Genomic DNA, 22,734 nt, shown 5'->3' with positions numbered 1-22,734 from the left:
TTACCTCTTCCTCCATTCCAAGGGTTTGATTAACAGTTCTATCTTAAACTTCTTGAGAAGCTTGAGACCTGTTTAAAAATATAAAAAAAACATACAAAGTTTAGCTAAATATAAAGCATATCTAGATGCTTTTATCAAAAAACAGTTTAACCCAAAAGAAATGGTAAATAAAATAACTTACCTCTTCCTCCATTCCAAGGGTTTGAAGAACAGTTCTATTTAAAACTGCTTTGGAAGCTCGAGTAAAGAGACCTGTTTAAAAATATTAAAGCAAAGATAATTAAAGTATATAACTTTAAGGGTACATGTAAAAATAATTATATTTAAAATGATTTGCATTTATGCACATTTCAATTTTGACCTTTCTATCCCTTTAAGGGTTCGGGTAAAACAGAATTTTTTTTAATCTTAAACAATTTAAAAGTAATAAAACAAAAAAAAAAATCAAACAAATGTTAAATCGAATAAGGAGGTATAATATTCAACAAAAATCTAATTAAAAATACAATATAATTTACAAACGTAAAGGAAGGGCACAAGTCAAACTTTCATCTATCTAATTTTATTGCTATAAATTCTATAAGATCACCTACTGCTTTCTACAGAAGCCAAACACAGACTAAACAGTGTGACAATCCCCTCCCCTCTGTCACCTCCACAAGCTCTTTACCACTCCAGCTCCCCTCAGAGGATGAGGGGAAGTGCCACTCTGCTTGGCTTCCATTTGGCTCCTGTAGAGGTTTAGACAACTTTCCTAAATGCTTTTACTAAAAAACACAAATTTATAAAGGTTTTAACCTAAAATAGGTGTTAAATAAAATAACTTACTTCCTTCCTCCATTCCGAGGGTTTGATGAACAGTTCTTTTTAAAACTTCTTGGGAAGCTCGAGTAAAGAGACCTGTTTAAAGAATATTAAAAAGTTATTTTACAAACATATAAAACATAAAAAAAGAGGGTGAAGAATATTGCTACATGATTAGTGTCCTCTCAGGATCACTATAGATTTATACCAATGTCAATAATTTTGTATTAAACAGGATTTATCAGATTTGTATAATTTTGATTCCAAAAGAGGAGCTTAAAGAGACAGTCAACACCAGAATTTTTGTTGTTTAAAAAGAAAGATAATCCCTTTATTACCCATTCCCCGGTTTTGCATAACCAACACAGTTATAATAATACACGTTTTACCTCTGTAATTATCTTGTATCTAAGCTTCTGCTGACTGCCCCCTTATTTCAGTTCTTTTGACAGACATGCAGTTTAGCCAATCAGTGCTCAGTCCTAGGTCACTTACGTGCATGAGCTCAATGTTATCTATATGAAACATGTGAACTAATGCCCTCTAGTGGTCAAAATGTATTCAGATTAGAGGCAGTCTTCAAGGTCTAAGAAATTAGCATATGAACCTCCTAGTTTTAGCTTTCAACTAAGAATACCAAGAGAACAAAGCAAAATTGGTGATAAAAGTAAATTGGGAAGTTGTTTAAAATTGCATGCCCTATTTAAAACATGAAAGTTTTTTTTGGACTTGACTGTCCCTTTAATAAAAAAAATCAAGAATCACCTCATGTTTGAAAATAATGAAGCTATTTTTTTAACATCTCTTTAGCAAGTTTAAAAAAAAGCAGCCTCTCACCAAGATTACAAGTTGTGCGCTAAACCCAGTGCGTAAATAACGCTACAAATTTAGCTCTATTGCACTTTCCATAGCGCTGTCACTACAAGTTACACAGAAACCTTATTTTGTTGTGCGGTATGGTGCGTTAAGTGGAGCGGTCTTCGGCGATGCGCAGATCCGGAGCGGTGGTCCTAATCTAGAGTGCTGGTCCTCTTCAGCGGCTGCGGTCTTCAGCGACGTGGATCCTCTTCATGCGATACTGTTGCATTCCTATTGGCTAAAAATTTCAAATCAGCCAATAGGATGAGAGCTGCTTAAATATTGGCTCCGGATCCGTGCATCACCGAAGCCCGCTCCGCACCTCCAGACAGAAGATTGAAGATGGTGCCGCCCTGGAAGAAGATCTTTGCTGTCTGGATTAAGACTTTGCTCCGCCTGGACTTCCAGACTTCAGGAACAGTGAGTACATTTTCTGGGGTTAGTGTTTGTTTGTTTTTTTATTTTCTTTTGGTGTGGTTTATTTTTTTTTAGTTTAGGATTTGTTTTATTTTTTTAATGGGCACTAAAGTACTAAAAGCATACAAATGCCCCTTTAGTGGCAAGGGGTAGCTTAGGTTATTTTTAGACTTAGGTTTTTTTATTTTGGGGGGTTGGTTGGATGGGGGTGTTATTGTTAGGGGGGACTTTGTAATTTTTTTAGGTAAAAGAGATATTTAACTTAAAACAAGTTTGGATAGAGACAAAATAATATAATATGTACTTTAATTACTTTACCTGAAAAATGTATACTGCAGTGTTTCGCAATTAACCCTTTCTTTTTAGTTTCTGAATTGTAAAGCTCTAACTCCCCCCACACAATTCCTTTTATGGCTGTATCTATGTTTATTGTTCTTTTGGTAAAATGCAAAAGTGAATATGAATTATCTGATGGGCATGCCTAGGAGATGCCTGTGTCTAAACACTGATAAGAGGGGTGGAGTTAGCTGCTGCAGGCAGCTTAGCTATGTAATTAATTTTGCTTATTTTTGAAAATTATTTTAAAATACTTGCCAGCAATTTTTAAACAATTTTTTAATGCAAACTATTTTAAATTAATTAGCCCTTTTAGGATATGCACATATCTCAACCTGTTTTATGGCACTTTAAGGTAATGCCCTACTAAAGGACCTTTTAAGGGATATTGGTAGTTTATTTTTAGTTTAGGGGGTGTTTTTATTTTGGGGTGGCTTTTTTTGTTTTCATAGGGCTATTAGATTAGGTTTAATTTTTATTATTTTGGATAATTTCGTTTATTATATTTTGTAATCTTAGTGTTTTTTTTTTATTTTTCGTAATTTTAGTGTGTTTTTTTGGTAATGTTAGTTTTTTTTTTTTTATAGGATTATATTTAGGATTTTATAATCTTGTAACTCATGTTTTTTATTTTTTGTTTATTTTAGTTTTTAAAATAGAAATGTTAGGTTTATTTATAGTTTAAGCTTAGGTTTTTTTAATTCACAGGTAAGTTTTTATTTATGTTATGGTAGTTATATTGTAAGTTTAATTTAAAGTTAGGGGGTGTTAGGTTTAGGGGTTAATGGTTTAATTTAGTGTCTTGCGATGTGTGGGGCCGGCGGTTTAGGAGTTAATAGGTTTAGTTTAGTAGTTACGATGTGGGGGGCCGGCGGTTTAGGAGTTAATAGGTTTATTTAGTGTTGGCAAAGTGGGGGGGGTCGGCGGTTTAGGGGTTAATACTTTAATTTAGTGTTGGTGATGTGGGTGGGCGATGGATTAGGGGTTAATAGGTTTATTATAGTATTTGCGATGCGGGGTGATGGCGGTTTAGGGGTTAATAGGTAGTTTATGAGTGTTAGTGTACTTTGTAACATTTTTGTTATGAGTTTGTGAAACATTTTTGTTTTGCAAAATCCATAACTACTGGTCTCTGATCGCGGAATGGATCATGGTGGTATAAGTCATAACGCTAGCGTTATAGCTGGACCACACAACCTGTAATAAGGGCGCAATGAAAATTCCACACTCAAAAGCCATTGGAGAGTTGTGGTACATGCTAAAAGGCTAGAGGTATAGCTGTACCACAACGACTTGTAAAACGAGAGACCTGCCATTCCACTCAAAAAGGCCTATTTTTCAGCGGTATAGCCGTACCGCACAACTTGTAATCTTGCCAACTATTTTTAAAATAGAATAATATATGGGGGTAACTTAAAAAATAAGGTAATACAATGATTTAAATAGAAATATTTAAAAATGCTAATAAAAAGACAATCAGACATGTACAGGCTATATTATAAATTAAACGGCCAGTCAACTTTCAAATTAATGTCACATAATTCTTCACTGTGCAGAATTATGTAACATTAACCTAGCGACACATGCAAAAAAAAGGGTGCTTGAAGATTTAACACCCCCCACAAATCGTATTCACCTTACCTATCTCTCCTGCCTCTCACTACCCTTCAGGTTTCTTCAACAGTACGTTACGGGCACGATGTATAATCACAGTGCACCAGGCCGTGCCGTTGAACTACATGTAGCGTGATCCTTCGCTGGGTAAAGCAGCCGAAAGCTTAACCCAGCGTGAGTGCGCGCTACATGTAGCTCAACAAGACGACCGATTGTGCTGTGATTAGAAACCTCGCTGTGGAAGAAACCAGAAGAACAGAAGAGGCTGGCAAGGAAAGTAAAGTGAGGTAAGTATGAGTTTGTGAGCTACATTTTTAAAATCATTACCACTATCCACATAATTATGTGCATAATTATGTAACATAAATTTAAACTTTGACTCGCCCTTTAATATAGAAGACACACATTAAAACATTAGTAATTCCACTGCTATATTTTCCTTAAGATTACCTGCATTTTTTTTTAAAAAAAGGTAATAAACCAGTGTGACAATCACTTCCTCTCTCCCTCTTACACATCCCACCACTAATGCACTACTCCATAGAGGAAGAGGGGAGGTGTCACTCTGCTTGGCCTCCTTTTCGGTCCTTCCGAGAACAAAATAAAACTGTTATTCTAATATTAGAATAACAGTGTTTTTCTTGAATTGTTTTAATATTAAAACAATTAAAGAAAAGCACTAGTTGAAAAATGTATTAAACTAAATCTCCTTCCCTCTCCCAGCTCCACAAACTCTCTACCATTCAAGTTCACTACAGAGAATGGTAATTAAAACAGATTACCTCTTCCTCTTTTACAATGGTTTGATGAACAGTTCTATTCAAAACGTGTTGGGAAGTTCAAGTAAAGAGACCTGTTTATATAAATATTTAAACATACAAAGTTAGTTTACAAACATTTACCAGCTAAAACAAGAGGTTAACGAAATTTGCTACATGATTGGTAAACAGTCAAGATCATTACAGATTTACACTAATATAAAAATCTTTTAAAAACTTTGTCTAATTTTGATTTCAGAAGAGGAGCTTAAAAAAAATTATGCTTACCTGATAAATTAATTTATTTCATGGTGATAAGAGTCCATGAGAAATCAGATGTGGGATTATACTCCAGTCCACTAGGAGGAGGCAAAAAATACTTAACATACCAAGAGCTTTTAATCCCATCCATTTAACTGATTACCTCAGTCAAACATATGGCCAAGGAAGGAAAGGAACAGAAAAGTAGGAAATATTAAGGAAGGTCAAATGAAGTGCGAACTACCGCCAAATGAGCATAGAAATTGTTTTCGTTCATAAAGTGTTAAGAGTCCATGAGACATCATATCTGTAATATAATACTCAAGATGTGGAGTCCATGAGATAACCGTGAAAGTGCGGAACATGAACTTAAGACATGAAAAGTAATGACCATATACTGCTACCTGGAGAACTTTCCTGCTAAAAACATAAGATTTAAAAACATTAAAATGATAAAATGTAGTAAAATAATGTAAGAACCAAATAGATGTCTTGCAGATTTATTCCACAGATACTTAATTTCTAAAGGCCCTAGAAGTAGAAACAGATCCGCTACCAGCCTTACTAATCATTTGCTTTAGCCAAGAAGCAAGTGTAATTGCTGAAGCTTTCTGACCCTTACAAGATTCATAAAAAATAGACAAATAAGGAAGAATTTTGTAAAAAAAAATCTTAGTGGCCCCTAAAGAAACTTTTAGAGCCCTTACCACATTCAGATTATGTAAACTATATTATTTTCCAGACAGAAGTTGAGTGTCCAAACCATGCACAAGTGTAAAGGATATTGTTTATAACACCCGTAAGGCTAAAAAGGTTCCAAGGAGGAGATACCGGATTAAACACCTGTCTAATGGTAAACAGCCCCTCTGTCATGCCTGCCTGCTTGATACCCCTGTCTCTTTAAGGATGTTACTGGTCTTCTCAGTCAGTCAATTTGCTTTCTGCGTTAACCTCTTCTGCTGGAACCTGTCTTATTAGTTATTTCCCACCTGATCTCTGATTCAGTTTCTATTAAAGAAAATTCTCATGCCTAGGCTCAATCCACCAGCTTAGTTGTAATGTACTTGTCTGTTCCAACCTACCTTTTCCCTGTGTATTTCAAGTCATTCCGGTCCTGCCTGATTTCCTCTGCCCGCGTGTACCCTGCTGTATTTTTTTTGGTTTATTCTGCTGTATTTATCCTGGACACCGCTATATTGTTTATTCTAAACCCTGCAACATATCTCAGTTCCCAAAGAACCATTATTGTGATCATCCAGTCATTTGCTAAAAGTAAATTATATACCCTAATCCTTCAACATAACTCAGTTACCAGACAAGTATTAACGTGATTACCCAGTCATCTGCTACAACTGTATTGTATACCCTGACCCTGCAACATAGAAAAGATAAGCAAGGTCTCCAGCACTTTGTCAAACCAACTTTATTCAGACACAAATAGCGACGTTTCGGTGTCACAGCACCTTATTCATGCTTGATCAATCATGAATAAGGTGCTGTGACACCGAAACGTCGCTATTTGTGTCTGAATAAAGTTGGTTTGACAAAGTGCTGGAGACCTTGCTTATCTTTTCTATGTGTCTGGGGCTTGGCAGCGCCCTTGGTCTACCGTGCACACTCCACACTCCCAGGTGCTGTTCCCCTCTCGGACTTTTGACCCTGCAACATAACTCAGTTACCAGACAAGTATTATTGTGATTATCCAGTCATCTGCTAAAACTGTATACACCTGTATTGTATACCCTGATCCAGCAACATAACTCAGTTACCAGACAAGTATTACTGCAATTATCTAGTCCACTGCTACAACTGTATTATATACTCTGACCCTGCAACATATCTCAGTTACCAGATTTCTATTACTGTGATTATCCAGTCATCTACTACTGTTGTATAGGATACTCTGAACCCTGTAACATATTTAAGTTTTCCAAGGAAACTCTTACTGTGATACCAGGAAAGAAAACATTTCCAGTCCTTATGATAAATTTTCCTAGACAAAGGATTCCTACCTTGAAAAATAGTGTCAATGGCTGAATAAAAAAAACAACTAAAAAACCGTTGTAGAAATGCATGCGTACAGTTCGGGTTTGAATCAAATTTTTCCCTGAAAAGGAGGAGACCAGATCTGCCTTTACAAACCATATCCGACGACCAAGATTTTAACCACCAGGCTCTTCTAGTTAAACCGCCAAGCTGCATTTTGGCATTGATGAAGATTATTTCCACAACAGCATCACAAAAGTATTGCTAACTTTAATAATCTACGGGCGATCCTGAATCTTATCCAGTGAAATCTTCTCAGAGACCATCTCTGATAAACGGTCACACTATAAAGTTATAGCATCTGCTACTCAAACACCACAATCTGCTGGTCTGAAGACAAAAAAAAAAACAGTCTGCTGAAAAGCTTTTCTATGATAAGCTAATAATGTCCTATCCATTGTCAGAGCAAGTGTGATGTGATCACTGACTCAAGAGCTGATATCTGTTTGTTAGCAAAAGTTCCTTTGTGACATCACTGGCTCTATGGTAATTCCCCACCTCTAAGCACAGACAATGAGGCAGAGGGGAACTGTCAATCTAGAGGTTACCTTTTAGCCAAGTCTTATAAATATGTTCTTGAATAAAGTGCTATATTCTAAACAAATAGTAGTGTGCTTAGCGAAAGTTATTCTGTCCCTTTAAAAAGGGAAATGAAAGGCAAAATTAAACTTTCATAGATCAGATATGCAATTTTAATCCTTTGTTTAAAAGCATACCTAGGTAGGCACCGCAGCAATGCGCTACTGGGTGCTGCTAGCAGGTGATTGGTAGCTACACACATGCTTCTCCCAGTAAACTAAAGCTTAATAACTAAAGAACAATTGAAGATTTACAACTCATTGCTTATCTCTTCTACCTCCTACTGGGAGTGTAATTTCTTTAAATGTACACAGGTTTCCTTTAACTTATACCTAAGTATAGAAACTTTCAGAATCGATAGGGATACCACAGGAAAAGTCAGCTATTTAAAATGTCAAAATAAAGTAAAAGGTGCTATTTGTAAACATTTTAATACACTTCAGCAGTTCAAATGGATCATTGGAAACAAATTAATGTGGAGACAAAATTGGGGTAAAGTGTTCCTTTCAAGTGGTCTGGGTGGGCAGGTGAATTTACTAACCCGGGTCAGTTGAAAAAATTAAGATCTTGATGTTCTCAAAACAGACTGAGTGCACATCACAAATCTGCCACTGCAGAACAGCCCTGGGCATTCACCAGCACACACAGACAGTTGCACAGCTCTTAGAGACTCAGCCAGTTAACTCCAGGCAAGCTTGGGTACAAAGCCTATGGAGAACATTCCAAAACACAAACAGGTAGATTATGAGTTGTGCGTTCATGTTTTAACACTGAAAAAAATGATAATTTCAGCGTTAAAACAGCAAAGCAGCCATTACAAGTCTTGTTGGTATAGCTGTACCGCAAGCCTTTTAGCCTGTAATGCAACGTTAGTCCCGCACTAAAAAAAAAATTGTTTTTTTCATGGAACTTAGCGCTGCCGTTACGAGTTTTGCGGTGAAGCTAAAAAGCTTGCGTTACACCCTATAACGACAAGTTCCGAACCGCCATCTGAGAGCAGTAGTTATGAGTTTTACGCAACAAAACTGTTACATAAAACTCATAACTAAAGTGTTACAAAGTAAACTAAACACCCATAAACTACCTATTAACCCCTAAACCGAGGCCCTCCTGCATCACAAACACTATTTTAAAGTTATTAACCCCTATTCCCCTGCACCCCAACATCATTGCCACTATAAATAAGTTATTAACCCCTATTCCCCCGTACCCCAACATCTCCCACTCTATAATAACTATATTAACCCCTAATCCGCTGCTCCCCAACATCACAGTCACTAAAGTTATTAACCCCTAAACCTCTGGCCTCCCACATCACTACCACTAAATAAACCTATTAACCCCTAAACCGCCAGCCCCCACATCGCAACAACCTAAATGAAACTATTAACCCCTAAACCTAAACCTAACTCTAATACCCCCTAACTTTAACATAATTAAAATAGAGCTAAACTAAAGTTACAATTATTAACTAAATAATACCTATTTCAAACAAAATACATACTTACCTGTAGAATAAAACCTAAGCTAGCTACAATATAACTAATAGTTTTTAGTTTTAGGTTTTAGTGTAAAACAGCTTAGGTTTTATTTCACAGCTAAGTTTGTATTTTTTTATTTTAACTAGGTAGACTAGTTAGTAAATAGTTATTAACTGTTTACTAACTACCTAGTTAAAATAAATACAAACTTACCTGTGAAATAAAACCTAAGCTGCTTTACGCTAAAACCTAACATTACAAAAATAAAAAACCTACCATTATAAAAAATAACAAACAAAATTATCCAAATCAATAAAAATTATTCCTATTCTAATACCCTATTTAAAAAAAAAAAAAACACCCCAAAATAAAAAACACTAATCTATAATAAACTACCAAGGACCCTTAAAAGGGCCTTTTGTAGGGCATTGCCCTAAAGAAATCAGCTCTTTTTCTACAAAAGAAAAACATATACCCGCTAACAGGGGGGATGAAGATCATTCAAGCGGGACTTCAGCAACTGTGAGTACCTAAGGTTGGGTTAGTGTTGGGGGTTTTTAAGGTTTTTTGGGGTGTTTTTTTTTAGATTAGGGTTTGGGCAGTTCTTAAAAGAGCTGAATGCCCTTTTAAGGACAAGAAAAAGAGCTGAATGCCCTTTTAAGGGCAAGAAAAGGAGCTGAATGCCCTTTTAAGGGCAATGCCCATACAAATGCCCTTTTCAGGACAATGGTTAGATTAGGTTTTTTAGATAGTTTTTTTTATTTTGTGGGTTTGGAGGGGTGGGGGTTTGTAATGTTATTGGGTCTTTTTATTTTTCTTTAGAAAAAGAGCTGATTTCTTTAGGGCAATGCCCTACAAATGGCGCTATTGGTAGTTTATTATAGATTATGTTTCTTTTTTTTTAAATGGGTATCAGATAATTCGTTTGTTATTTTGTGTAATGTTTTTTTTTTTCTTTTGGGGTGGGATTTTTGTCTTTAGAATAGCCATTTTTTATTTTTAATGGGCAGCAAAAATAAATAACATCTTCATGTTTGATGCAGGGTACTACAAGCAAATGGGAGGTACTGCCATGGGTGACATGTGTGGACATCAAGTAGTTGGATACACATGTGACACTGTAGCTAAGATATGTGGATCACATAGTTATCCTATAGGAAGGGAGTGTGGACCAGGTAACAGACGGCGAGATTACGAGTTTTGCGGTAACAGGGGTGCGTTGCTAACGAGCCTTTTTTTCCCACCGCTCACTTAAGACAACGCTGGTATTACAGGTTTTTTTAAAAGGTGAGCGTAGAGCAAAATTTAGCTCCACATCTCACCTCAATACCAGTGTTGCTTAAGTCAGCGGTGAGCTGGCTGAACGTGCTCGTGCACAATTTTCCCATAAGAAACAATGGGGCTGAGATGGCTGAAAAAACCTAACACCTGCAAAAAAGCAGCGTTCAGCTCCTAACGCAGCCCCATTGTTTCCTATGGGGAAATTAATTTTATGTCTGCACCTAACACCCTAACATAATCCCCGAGTCTAAACACCCCTAATATTACACTTATTAACCCCTAATCTGCAGCCCCCGCTATCGCTGACACCTACATTATATTATTAACACCTAATCTGCCGCTCCGGACACCGCCGCCACCTACATTATACTTATGAACCCCTAATCTACTGCCCCCAACATCGGCGACACCTACATTATATTTATTAACCCCTAATCTGCCCCCCCAACTATATTACATTTATTAACCCCTAATCTGCCGCCGCCAACGTCGCCGCCACTATTATAAATTTATTAACCCCTAAACCTAAGTCTAACTCTAACACCCCCCCTAACTTAAATATAATTTAAATTAAACTAAATAAATTTACCATAATTAAATAAATTAATCCTATTTAAAACTAAATACTTACCGATAAAATAAACCCTAAGATAGCTACAATATAACTAATAGTTACATTGTAGCTAGTTTAGGATTTATATTTATTTTACAGGCAACTACCTAGCTAAAATAAGTACAAAAGTACCTGTAAAATAAACCCTAACCTAAGTTACAATTACACCTAACACTACACTATAATTAAACTAATTACCTAAAATACCTACAATTAATTACAATTAAATAAAATAAACTAAATTACGAAAAGAAACAAACACTAAATTACAGGGAAAAAAAAGAATTACAAGAATTTTAAACTAATTACACCTAATCTAATCCCCCTAATAAAATAAAAAAGCCCCCAAAATAAAAAAATTCCCTACCCTATACTAAATTACAAATAGCCCTTAAAAGGGCCTTTTGCAGGGCATTGCCCCAAAGTAATCAGCTCTTTCACCTGTAAAAAAATACAATACCCCCCCAACATTAAAACCCACCACCCACACACCCAACCCTACTCTAAAACCCACCCAATCCCCCCTTAAAAAAACCTAACACTACCCCCCTGAAGATCACCCTACCTTGAGCCGTCTTCACCCAGCCGGGCACAAGTGGTCCTCCAGAGGGTCCAAAGTCTTCATCCTATCCGGCCAGAAGAGGACATCCAGACCGGCAGAAGGCTTCATCCAGACGGCATCTTCTATCTTCATCCTTCCGGAGCGGAGCGGGTCCATCTTCAAGACATCCGACGAGGAGCATCCTCTTCATCCGACGGCCGACGACTGAATGACTGGTCCTTTAAGTGATGTCATCCAAGATGGCGTCCCTTGAATTCCGATTGGCTGATAGAATCCTATCAGCCAATCGGAATTAATGTAGGAAAAATCCTATTGGCTGATGCAATCAGCCAATAGGATTGAAGTTCAATCCGACTGGCTGATCCAATCAGCCAATAGGATTGAGCTCCCATTCTATTGGCTGTTCCAATCAGCCAATAGAATGCAAGGTCAATCCTATTGGTTGAGTGCATCAGCCAATAGGATTTTTCCTACCTTAATTCCGATTGGCTGATAGGATTCTATGAGCCAATCGGAAATCAAGGGACGCCATCTAGGATGATGTCACTTAAAGGACCAGTCATTCAGTCGTCGGCCGTCGGATGAAGTGGATGCTCCGCATTGGATGTCTTGAAGATGGACCCGCTCTGCTCCGGAAGGATGAAGATAGAAGATGCCGTCTGGATGAAGCCTTCTGCCGGTCTGGATGTCCTCTTCTGGCCGGATAGGATGAAGACTTTGGACCCTCTGGAGGACCACTTGTGCCCGGCTGGGTGAAGATGGCTCAAGGTAGGGTGATCTTCAGGGGGGTAGTGTTAGGTTTTTTTAAGGGGGGATTGGGTGGGTTTTAGAGTAGGGTTGGGTGTGTAGGTGGTGGGTTTTAATGTTGGGGGGTATTGCATTTTTTTTACAGGTGAAAGAGCTGATTACTTTGGGGCAATGCCCCGCTAAAGGCCCTATTTGTAATTTAGTATAGGGTAGGGAATTTTATTATTTTGGGGGGCTTAGATTAGGTGTAATTAGTTTAAAATTCTTGTAATTCTTTTTTTTCCCCTTTATTTAGTGTTTTTTTTTTCCGTAATTTAGTTTATTTAATTTAATTGTAATTAATTGTAGGTAGTTTAGGTAATTAGTTTAATTATAGTGTAGTGTTAGGTGTAATTGTAACTTAGGTTAGGGTTTATTTTACAGGTACTTTTGTACTTATTTTAGCTAGGTAGTTATTAAATAGTTAATAACTATTTAATAACTATTCTATCTAGTTAAAATAAATACAAAGTTGCCTGTAAAATAAATATAAATCCTAAGCTAGCTACAATGTAACTATTAGTTATATTGTAGCTAGCTTAGGGTTTATTTTACAGGTAAGTATTTAGTTTTAAATAGGATTAATTTATTTAATTATGGTAAATTTATTTCATTTAATTTAAATTATATTTAAGTTAGGGGGGTTAGACTTAGGTTTAGGGGTTAATAAATTTAATATAGTAGCGGCGACGTTGGGGTCGATGTTAGGGACAGCAGATTAGGGGTTAATAAAATGTAACTAGTGTTTGTGAGGCGGGAGAGCGGCGGTTTAGGGGTTAATACATTTATTAAAGTGGCGGCGATGTCCGGTTGGCAGATTAGGGGTTAAACGTTTTATTTAAGTGTTTCCGATGTGGGGGGGGGACTCGGTTTAGGGGTTAATAGGTAGTTTATGGGTGTTAGTGTACTTTTAGCACTTTAGTTAAGAGCTTTATGTTCCGGCGTTAGCCCATAAAACTCTTAACTACTGACTTTTAAATGCGGTAGGAGTCTGGACAGGAGAGGGTCTACCGCTCACTTCTTCCAAGACTCATAATACTGGCCTTAGGTAAATCCCATTAAAAAGATAGGATACACAATTGACGTAAGGGGATTTGCGGTAAGCTCGAGTCGCGGAAGAAAAGTGAGCGGTACACCTGTACCTGCCAGACTCGTAATACCAGCGGGCATTAAAAAGCAGCGTTAGGACCCCTCAACGCTGCTTTTTAAGGCTAACGCAAGACTCGTAATCTAGCCGAGAGTTTGTTGCAATATTGAATCAAAATGACTATAACATTTCTCAGACTTGCCAAGTAAGCGAGGAATTGAAGCAACCTTTTTTAGATTTAAAGATTAGGAAAGTCTACAATGCATTACATACAGAAGTAAATAGAAAACAAACTGCAACCAACATCGTTTTACATGCTAATAGTCATCAACCAATCCAAGTAGCCCTAAATAGAGCAGTCCTGTTGGTCAGTTCTTTTGGTTAAAAAGAAATTGTTTGACAGAGATTGCCTTCAAGAGGTAAGCAGGGGAGGGAGCTGAGAGATGGCTCCAATGAGGATACCTGACAAGACAGATAAGGAAAGCACGGATTAGAGCAAGACAGACTCCATGCATTGAGCTTCTGTATGGACAGAAAGTTAAATCTAATGACAGTGACCAGTTTAACATATTACAAGGAATAATTGTCATAGGGAAAAACTGAACACTATTTTACAAAAACACTGGCAGATCCTCACAGCAGATGCATCTTTAAGAAACAATATCTCAGATGACACCCAATTGACAGCCAAAAAAGCTCACCATATAAAGGATAAGCTAGCTCACAGTTAATATGTGCATAAACCCGTGGCTCATACCTGGCTTGATTTAAAAAGACATGTAGATGATGTGTGTACTATACCTGTATCAGAAAAACAAATGTGTTTAGTACCAAAACTAGGGAGACTTTTCAGATAAAGCAATGGCTTATATGTACCACAGTTGCAGTGGTGTATTAACTCCGCTGCTCGTGTCTGATGTTTTGCATAAAAGAACTTAGGAACAATATAAAACATAAAGTTAAACATAATTCTGTTGTAAGACACTTTCAGGAATTATTCTGAGTTGAAAGTCATGGGTATTGGACTTCTAAAATCAAAGAAGAGGAAATTTAGATAAACTTCTTCTCCAACATGAATCTAAATTGGTTTACCATTTAGACACCCTTTCCCCTCCCCTCAGGGATTGAATGAAATTAATTATCTTGGTTTTTTTTATGAGTAAACTTGGAAATGGAATGTTGAATACTTAAAGGACACTGAACCCAAATGTTTTCTTTTGTGATTCAGATAGAGCATGAAATTTTAAGCAACTTCCTAATGTACTCCTATTATCAAATGTTCTTTATTCTCTTCTTATCTTTATTTGAAATGCAAGAATGTAAGTTTAGATGCCGGCCCATTTTTGCTGAACAACCTAGGTTGTCCTTGCTGATTGGTGGATAAATTCATCCACCAATCAAAAACTGCTGTCCAGAGTTCTGAACCAAGAAAAAAAGCTTAGATGCCTTCTTTTTCATATAAAGATAGCAGGAGAACGAAGAAAAATTTTTGGGTTCAGTGTCCCTTTAATGCCACTTTAGTAGAATATTGAAGTAAAAGTTTCTGGCACAGACTAACATTAAAGGGACGTGAAACCCAACATATTTAATTTGTGATTTAGATAAAGCATGCCATTTTAATCAATTTTCCAATTTACTTCTAGTATCTAATTAGCTTTTTTCTCTTGGTATCCTTTGTTGAATAACATACCTAGGTAGGCTAAGGAGCAGAAATGCACTAGGGGGAGCTATCTGCTGAATGGTGGCTGTACATATATGCCTCTTATCACTGGCTCATCAAATGTGTTCAGCTAGCTCCCAGTAGTTCATTGTTGCTCCTACCTCAAAGAATAACAAGAAAACAAAACAAATTTGATAATAGAAGTAAATTTAAACTTTGTTTAAAAATGTATGTTCTGTTTGAATCATGAAATAACATTTGGGGTTTCATGTCCCTATAACATATTCAATAAAATAACCTTCTTCATGACAAAAATATGTTTAACGTGTTTAAAGGGACATAAAACCCACACATTTTTCTTTTGTGATTCAGAAAAAATATAAAATTTTAACAAAAAGGTCCCAATTTACAGTTTTTTTCAATGTCATGGTATTCTTTGTTGAAGTGCATATCTAGGTAGCGTGCAGAAGCCTGGAGCATCAAAAGATATTGCTGCCATCTAGTGCTCTAATATTGTTTAAAGAATTCTTGAAAAACTACTGCATATAGTGATCCAGACATGCACTCTCCTGAGCCTACCTACCTGTTTGTTTTTTGTTGTTTTTCTTTTAAGATACCAAGAAAACAATGTCAATTTGATAATAGAAATAAATTGGACATTTGTTTAAAGAAAATAAAATGGGTTTCATGTCCCCCTTAAAGAGACAGTCGACTTGAACATTTGTATTGTTTAAAAATCCCTTTATTACCCATTAACCAGTTTTGAATAATCAACACTTTTATAGTAATATTATGTTTCCCTCTGTGATTACCTTGTATTTAAGCCTCTGCAGACTGCCTCCTTATCTCAGTGCTTTTTACAAACATTTTAGACAATTAGTGCTGCTTCAAAAGTAACTCCACGGGAGTGAGCACAATGTTATCTATATGGCACACATGAGCTAGCACTGTCCCTTTAAAGGGACAGTCAAGTCCAAAAAAAACTTTCATTTTTCAAATAGGGCATGTCATTTTAAACAACTTTCCAATTTACTTTTATCATCAATTTTGCTTTGTTCTCTTGGTATTCTAGTTGAAAGCAAACCTAGGAAGGCTCATATGATAATTTCTAAGCCCTTGAAGGCCGCCTCTATTTTATTTACTTTTCACAGCAGGGGAGAGCTAGTTCATTTGAGCCATATAGATAACATTGTGATCACGCCCGTGGCTAGTGGCAGACACTGCACTAATTGGCTAAAATGCAAGTCAATAGATAATAACTAAAAGTCATGTGATTAGGGGCGGTCAGAAGATGCTTAGATACAAGTTAGTCACAGAAGTAAAAATTGTATTAATATAACAGTGTTGGTTTTGCAAAACTGGGGAATGGGTAATAAAGGGATTATCTATCTTTGTAAACAACAAAAATTCTGGTGTTGACTGTCCCTTTAAGTTCTGCTCTTTTATATACATGATGGGAATTTTTTGAGAAATACGTAATATATTGTAACTGAATTGTGATTAAATAATAAAAAAAGATAATACTGATAATTTGATTAATTTATTTTGCATTGTAAAATAATCCAGTTTTAGAAAACAGAATAATCTGGCTGGGAACTTCCTAAAATCTGAATACAGTTTATGAAACTTCATTTTTATGCAACAGACCCACAGTAAGTGTTAGGTAATAATAATGTAAATATGTTACAGGTCTCTGTGTCTGGTCGGTCATAAAAAACTATAATTTTGAAGCATTTGTTTTAAACAATCTATAGTATGCCCTGGAGAACAGATCTCAAACAGTGTGTCACATTTATATCAATAGCTCTGTTGGTGGCATATTTAGCTATTTGTATGTTGGGAGACAAAGGGATGGAGAGAATGTTTTAGGTTCTGCAAAATGCATTACATTAGTGACACAGTGCTAAATTACAAAATGTTAACTAACAAAGTAACAAAATATATATTTCATACAACTGTATAGGAAAAAAATGGAAATATCTCTTTAACAAAATGACTGTTACTTTTAAGACTTTATCCTGACAGCGAGTTTACCTTGTAGGAAATTGCTTCTTGGATGTGTGGCCATTATGGTAATAGAGCAAATGATAACTACCGCAAATACTTTTAGCCAAAAAGAACATCATTATTTGTTCCTGTACCATAAAAGCACTCAGCTTGTGATTAGTTTTTAGACTTCATTTCTAGAACCTTTGTAGTAGAATAAAATATCCTTAATAATGAAACAGACCTTATATTACAGATTGGAATAATTAACGACCGAGTTCCTTTTCAATGATGAAAAAGCACTTTTTATTTTTCCTCTTGGTTGTATGTACTGTACAGCACACATCTTCTCAGCATGAAAAATGTTGTCAATTTTGATACAATTCATTCGTAGAGAATTTCCCCACAGTCCAAAAATGCTTCTGTGATTGATAATCCAGTTTACCTCCTGAAAACAAAGCAGAAACAAAAATCTTCATTGTTGTAATCCAAAAAACAAATGTGCATGGGTGTAGTGATTACATCACAGGTTGAGGATTCGGTATATTGACTGATATAATATAGTGTAGTGATGCTAATAGGTGACGTGTGTAATTAAATTATGGTGCTCCAAAACCATAGCGATATGGGTTTAAGACTCTCTTAGGGGCATTATGGGCAAAGTGGGCATGTGTGTTGGTTTGGTTATTAAAGGGGCATGAAACCCATCATTGTTCTTTTGTGATGCAGACAGAGGGTACAATTCTAATCAAGTTTATAATTTAATTATGTTATCAAATTTGCTCAGTTCTCAAGGCATTCTTAGTTGAAGGCATACCTAGGTAGGCATTGTGCATGTCTGGAGCACTTAGTGAAAATACTGCTGCCCTCTAGTGCTCTTGCAAATGTATAAAATTGTTAAAAGCATTATTGCAAAACTGGTGTCATAAAGTGCTTCAGACATGTGCATGCTCCTGAGCCTACCTACCCGCTTTTTTTTTTTTTTTTTATACAAAGGATACCCTAAGAATGAAGTATCTTTGATAAATGAAATAAATTGGAACTTCTTTTTTTTACTCTAAATCATAAAAGAAAAAATAGGTTTCATGTCACTTTAATTTTTACTAATTTATATTAGTGTAAAAGTACTTACATAGAAATATAAAGGTGGCACTCCAAATCGAGTGAAAAAACTCCTTTATTGTGCTAAAAACATCGGTAATGTTTTGGGGCTCCTCCCACTTTATCAAGATAACAATAAGTGAATACAACACACATATAAAAACCCACACCATTAAAAGGGAGGCCAATCAGTCACTTTAGAATGGGTGTATATCTCAATGACGTCATATCACAGTTTCTTATCTATTGTTAACTTCCTGAATAGGAAAAGAATCATGACTTTCTCTAAAAACATATTAAAGAAACAGCTTTTTATTTAAAGAGTAACCAAGTTAATTGGAATTCAATTGAGTCTGCACTCACATATTATTAGTTTTTCCTTGTTATTTTTCTTAACATTTTTCTTAATCCTCCTTAAATGAAGGGGAACAAGTTAAACCCCCTATTTAAACCTTTTGGGTACATGGTATCTAATCGCCATATCCATTTGCTCTTTTTATACAGCAAATACTTACTTCTATCTCAACCCCTAGGTTTCTTGTGGGCCTGATCAATCACCATAAATCTTAATTGATTGGCCTGATGCCCTTTCTCTAAGAAATTGGCATATGACAGGTGAATGAGCTGTATTCAGGTTTCTTATGTTGCATTTATGTTGGCAAATAAGATCTATTTTTGTGTGTATGTAGTTCCTCCTATATATGACGCCACACAGACATTTAAGGGCATATACCACATATGTTGAATTACAGGTGTAATATCCTGGAATTCTAAACTTACATCCTGTATAAGGGTGTAAGATTTCAGCCCCCTTAATTATGCAGTTACATTGTGCACAACCTAAGCATGGATATGTCCCATCCTTAGGCTTGTCAAAAAAACAATTTGCTCTTATCTGTTTTTTTAGGTCTAAGATTGGCATGTACCAACTGTTAAGCAGTAGTATTTCCCTTGCGGTAAATGGTAATTGATTAAATTCACTATAATATATATATATATATATATATATATATTCAAGCTTCTAGGAAAATATACCAATTTCTTTTCATAATTTTATATATCTGGTTACTCAATACTTAATATGTGCTAACAAATGTCATCCTTTTAGCTTTATTTCCTGAGACTTATTTAACTGTGAATCATAGAGTGTAAAAGAACGTTTTTTGTTGTTGTTGGTTTTTTTTACTTTTATTGATTAAACAGGAAGGTTAGTTATTTGGTGACGTTGCTTTCTAACGTCATCAAGTACACAGGCACTCACAGCATATGTCGCTGATAAACAGTAATAACGTTTACTAAAAGCATTTTTGCAAACTGAAGTATATTTCAATCCCTTAAAAAAACAATTTATTCAGTAAGTCTGAATCACAGAGTAAGAGAATTCTAAACAAATTAATAGAATTGACTTTAGTAAATATAAAAATAAATATATCTTTCAAGCAGCTTGCAATTTAATATATATGATTCTTTGTTTATGAACAAGAATTGCTTCGGGTGGTTCTAGAGGGGTGCTACTCCATTCCAAACATCAAAGGGGACACTTGCTCTGATCTTACAAGGTAGTTTTGTGCTCTAGGCAAAAGAGAGGTGTAAATGACCCTTAATATTTAGCTTCGGTGTCAATTTTTTGCACTCACAAATGTTATGGTCTAGAATCAGCCCTGGATCTAAAATCTCATTTGCAGTGGACATATGAACAGCCAGCATTATCCCTTGATAGGGAAAAGAGACAAAATACAGAATAGCTTTTCTATTGAGAGAAACCCATTGTACTATAATTTGAAGGGGAAGCTGAGAGTTATCAAGATTGGATTATTAACAATGTGTTAAAGCCATTAATGTTTACTCTAGTAAGGCATTAGCAGGGGTCAAGTCGAGTGGGAACGGAGTTCCTGCACTATTTTTGCAGGAGGAACTAAGTTCCCTTTGGGCAGAGAACAGAAATGCTACAGTAAACACTGCTGTTGCTGGTGGGAGGAGCCGCCATAGCACAGTCTTGTTAGAGGGATAGTAAGATCCTCTAGTAATGGGCAGTAGCACTTCCTACAATACACTAAATGTCATTGGATTTAATTTTCTTTCATTAACCAAAGTATATATATTATATATGTATAAATACAGTGTATGTAAGTGTGTGTGTGTATATACTATATATATATATATATATATATATATATATATATATATAATATTAATTGTAAGGGGGGGCGGTGAAAGTCTTGGTGAGTTCCCACACTTTTTTTTTGTAGGTCTTGACCCCTGATAGTCTTGTACCTCTTCCTCTTCATGGAGAATGTGGAGAAATTCTTACAAGATTTTCTTCTGCACATTTCAGTGGCAGTGGCTGTTTTGTGGCGCGTCCTATTATTGTTGAGCCACACCCAACCAAAAAAATAAAAATAAATTGGTAATAAATCTATATTTGTATGGCAGTCTATTTTTTACATGCTCACAAACAAATGTAAAAAAGTGTAAATGTGTTTTTAAACAGGAAAGGCAAGAATACATAGGAATTAATGACACCCATGAATACCACCCTGCTTGAGATTTGATTTTTGAGACCACCTTTGTTATTGACTTCAATTTTCAAGGTGAAGGGTCTCTCCTTTCAGTGAGTCTTATGTAGTCATACTTGAAATATCTTCTTGTTTTACCTTTTACAATGTGCAAAGGATTTCTACACTAGTGGAGTGAGATTTTTTTTTAACAAATTTGACTGTGCTGTGCAATACATTATCTTGCTGTATATGAACTTTTTAACTCTTAAAAATCTATCAGCTCTCTCTCTATTCCTCCCTCTCCTCATTTAGAGTTCTTGTTTAAGAACATATGTTTATGCTACCCTGATGTTAAAGATAGAATTAATAAGGTTTTCTATTCTATCAGCTCTCTCTCTATTCCTCCCTCTCCTCATTTAGGGTTCTTGTTTTAGAACATATGTTTATGCTACCATGATGTGAAAGATAGAATTAAAATAAGGTTTTCTTCTTGGCAACCACAGCACTTTTTGCAGACTACTGGATTAAAACTTGATAAGATATCCATGGCTGTAAATAATATCAACATACATTTGGATTAGACTTTCTATTATCACATTTTTCCACTTGCATACATTGACACAATCTCTCTACCTTTTTAGTTTGCAAGAATCTACAGGGGAAAAATGTTTATAGACTATGCCAGATCTGGAGTCCTTAAGAACAGGGAACTTTTTTAAACTGAAAATACCTTTATAGAAATAGAACAGGGGCTTCATAGTGCTGGTGAAATTTCTTATAGAATCTCACAAGCCCAGAGAGCTTTTTACAATCGGTCCCTAAGCTTTCTAGTACTTAAAAGGACAGTAAAAATCTGTCCCATTTTTTTTCCTGTCACCTTTATTCTGATTTGTATATAATTTTGTGTGTTCATGGTTAATTAAGCCTCTAATTTATTTTATTTAGTGGATTTATCACTTATTAAACCGTATAAGATTTATCAGGTAGCTGATATTTAGAAGCTACCACACAAGTGAAACACATTCACCCATAATGCCGGCTAAAGATAAGGATAGGAAACCTAAAAGTGCTGATCTTAGCATTGAGTCTTCCTCTGAAATTCAGCCTCAGATCACTGATTCCTCCCACCTTATGTCTCAGCTCTCTGCTTTTTTCACTCCCAAATTGGAGGCAATTAAGAAAGAGCTGGGTTCTATCACCTCTGAAGTATCCATACTATCCAACGAAATTAGGCAATTTGCGATAAGGGTGACGGAAGCAGAGAGCAGAATTTCTGAATTGGAGGATCAGGTTAGCACCCAGAATAATTTAATCCAGAAACAGGGAAGGTATATTCAGTCGATCAATACTAGACTCTAACACCTTGAGGATAGGTCGTGACGTAACAACGTACTTATTGTAGGCCTTCCAGAAAATATTAATTACTCAGATTTAATCAAATTTACCTCACTAATACTACCACAAGCTCTTGGTATACCTGAAGAAAATCTTCCGTTAAAAATAGAGAGAGTTCATAGGGTCGGTAATATAAGATCTAAACCGGAGGATACAGGGTATAACAGAACACTCATATTTAGAATCTTGAATTATCAAGACAAGATAGAACTGTTTAAACACTATAGGGAACTTGATACACTAACTGTAAACAATCATAAAATACTGATGTTCCATGATTTTTCTAGCAAAACTCGAATAAAAAGGAAAAATATGTTCCCCTATTTCTCTCAATTTACTGAAAAAGGCTGTAGAGTTAGAATGTTATATCCAGCTAAACTATGGGTGGGTGTTAAGGGAAAAATGAACATATTAAACAATGTACAAGAAGCGCAGGAATTGCTGTCCACTATTTAAATCATTTTATTTAAGGAACCAAGGTTATCCTTATGGAAAATAGGGTCAATAAAATTTGTACTTTTTTGTTACCTGAGTGACCAAATGTCAGTTAACATAGGATATTCACTTGGTAGGGGTATGTTAGGAGTCCTGTGTTTTTTTGTTTTTGTTTT

Source organism: Bombina bombina, chromosome 2 (assembly GCF_027579735.1).
Source record: "Bombina bombina isolate aBomBom1 chromosome 2, aBomBom1.pri, whole genome shotgun sequence".
Lineage (NCBI taxonomy): Eukaryota > Metazoa > Chordata > Amphibia > Anura > Bombinatoridae > Bombina > Bombina bombina.
The sequence above is the reverse complement of the archived record's forward strand: the minus strand, read 5'-3'. Positions refer to the sequence as shown.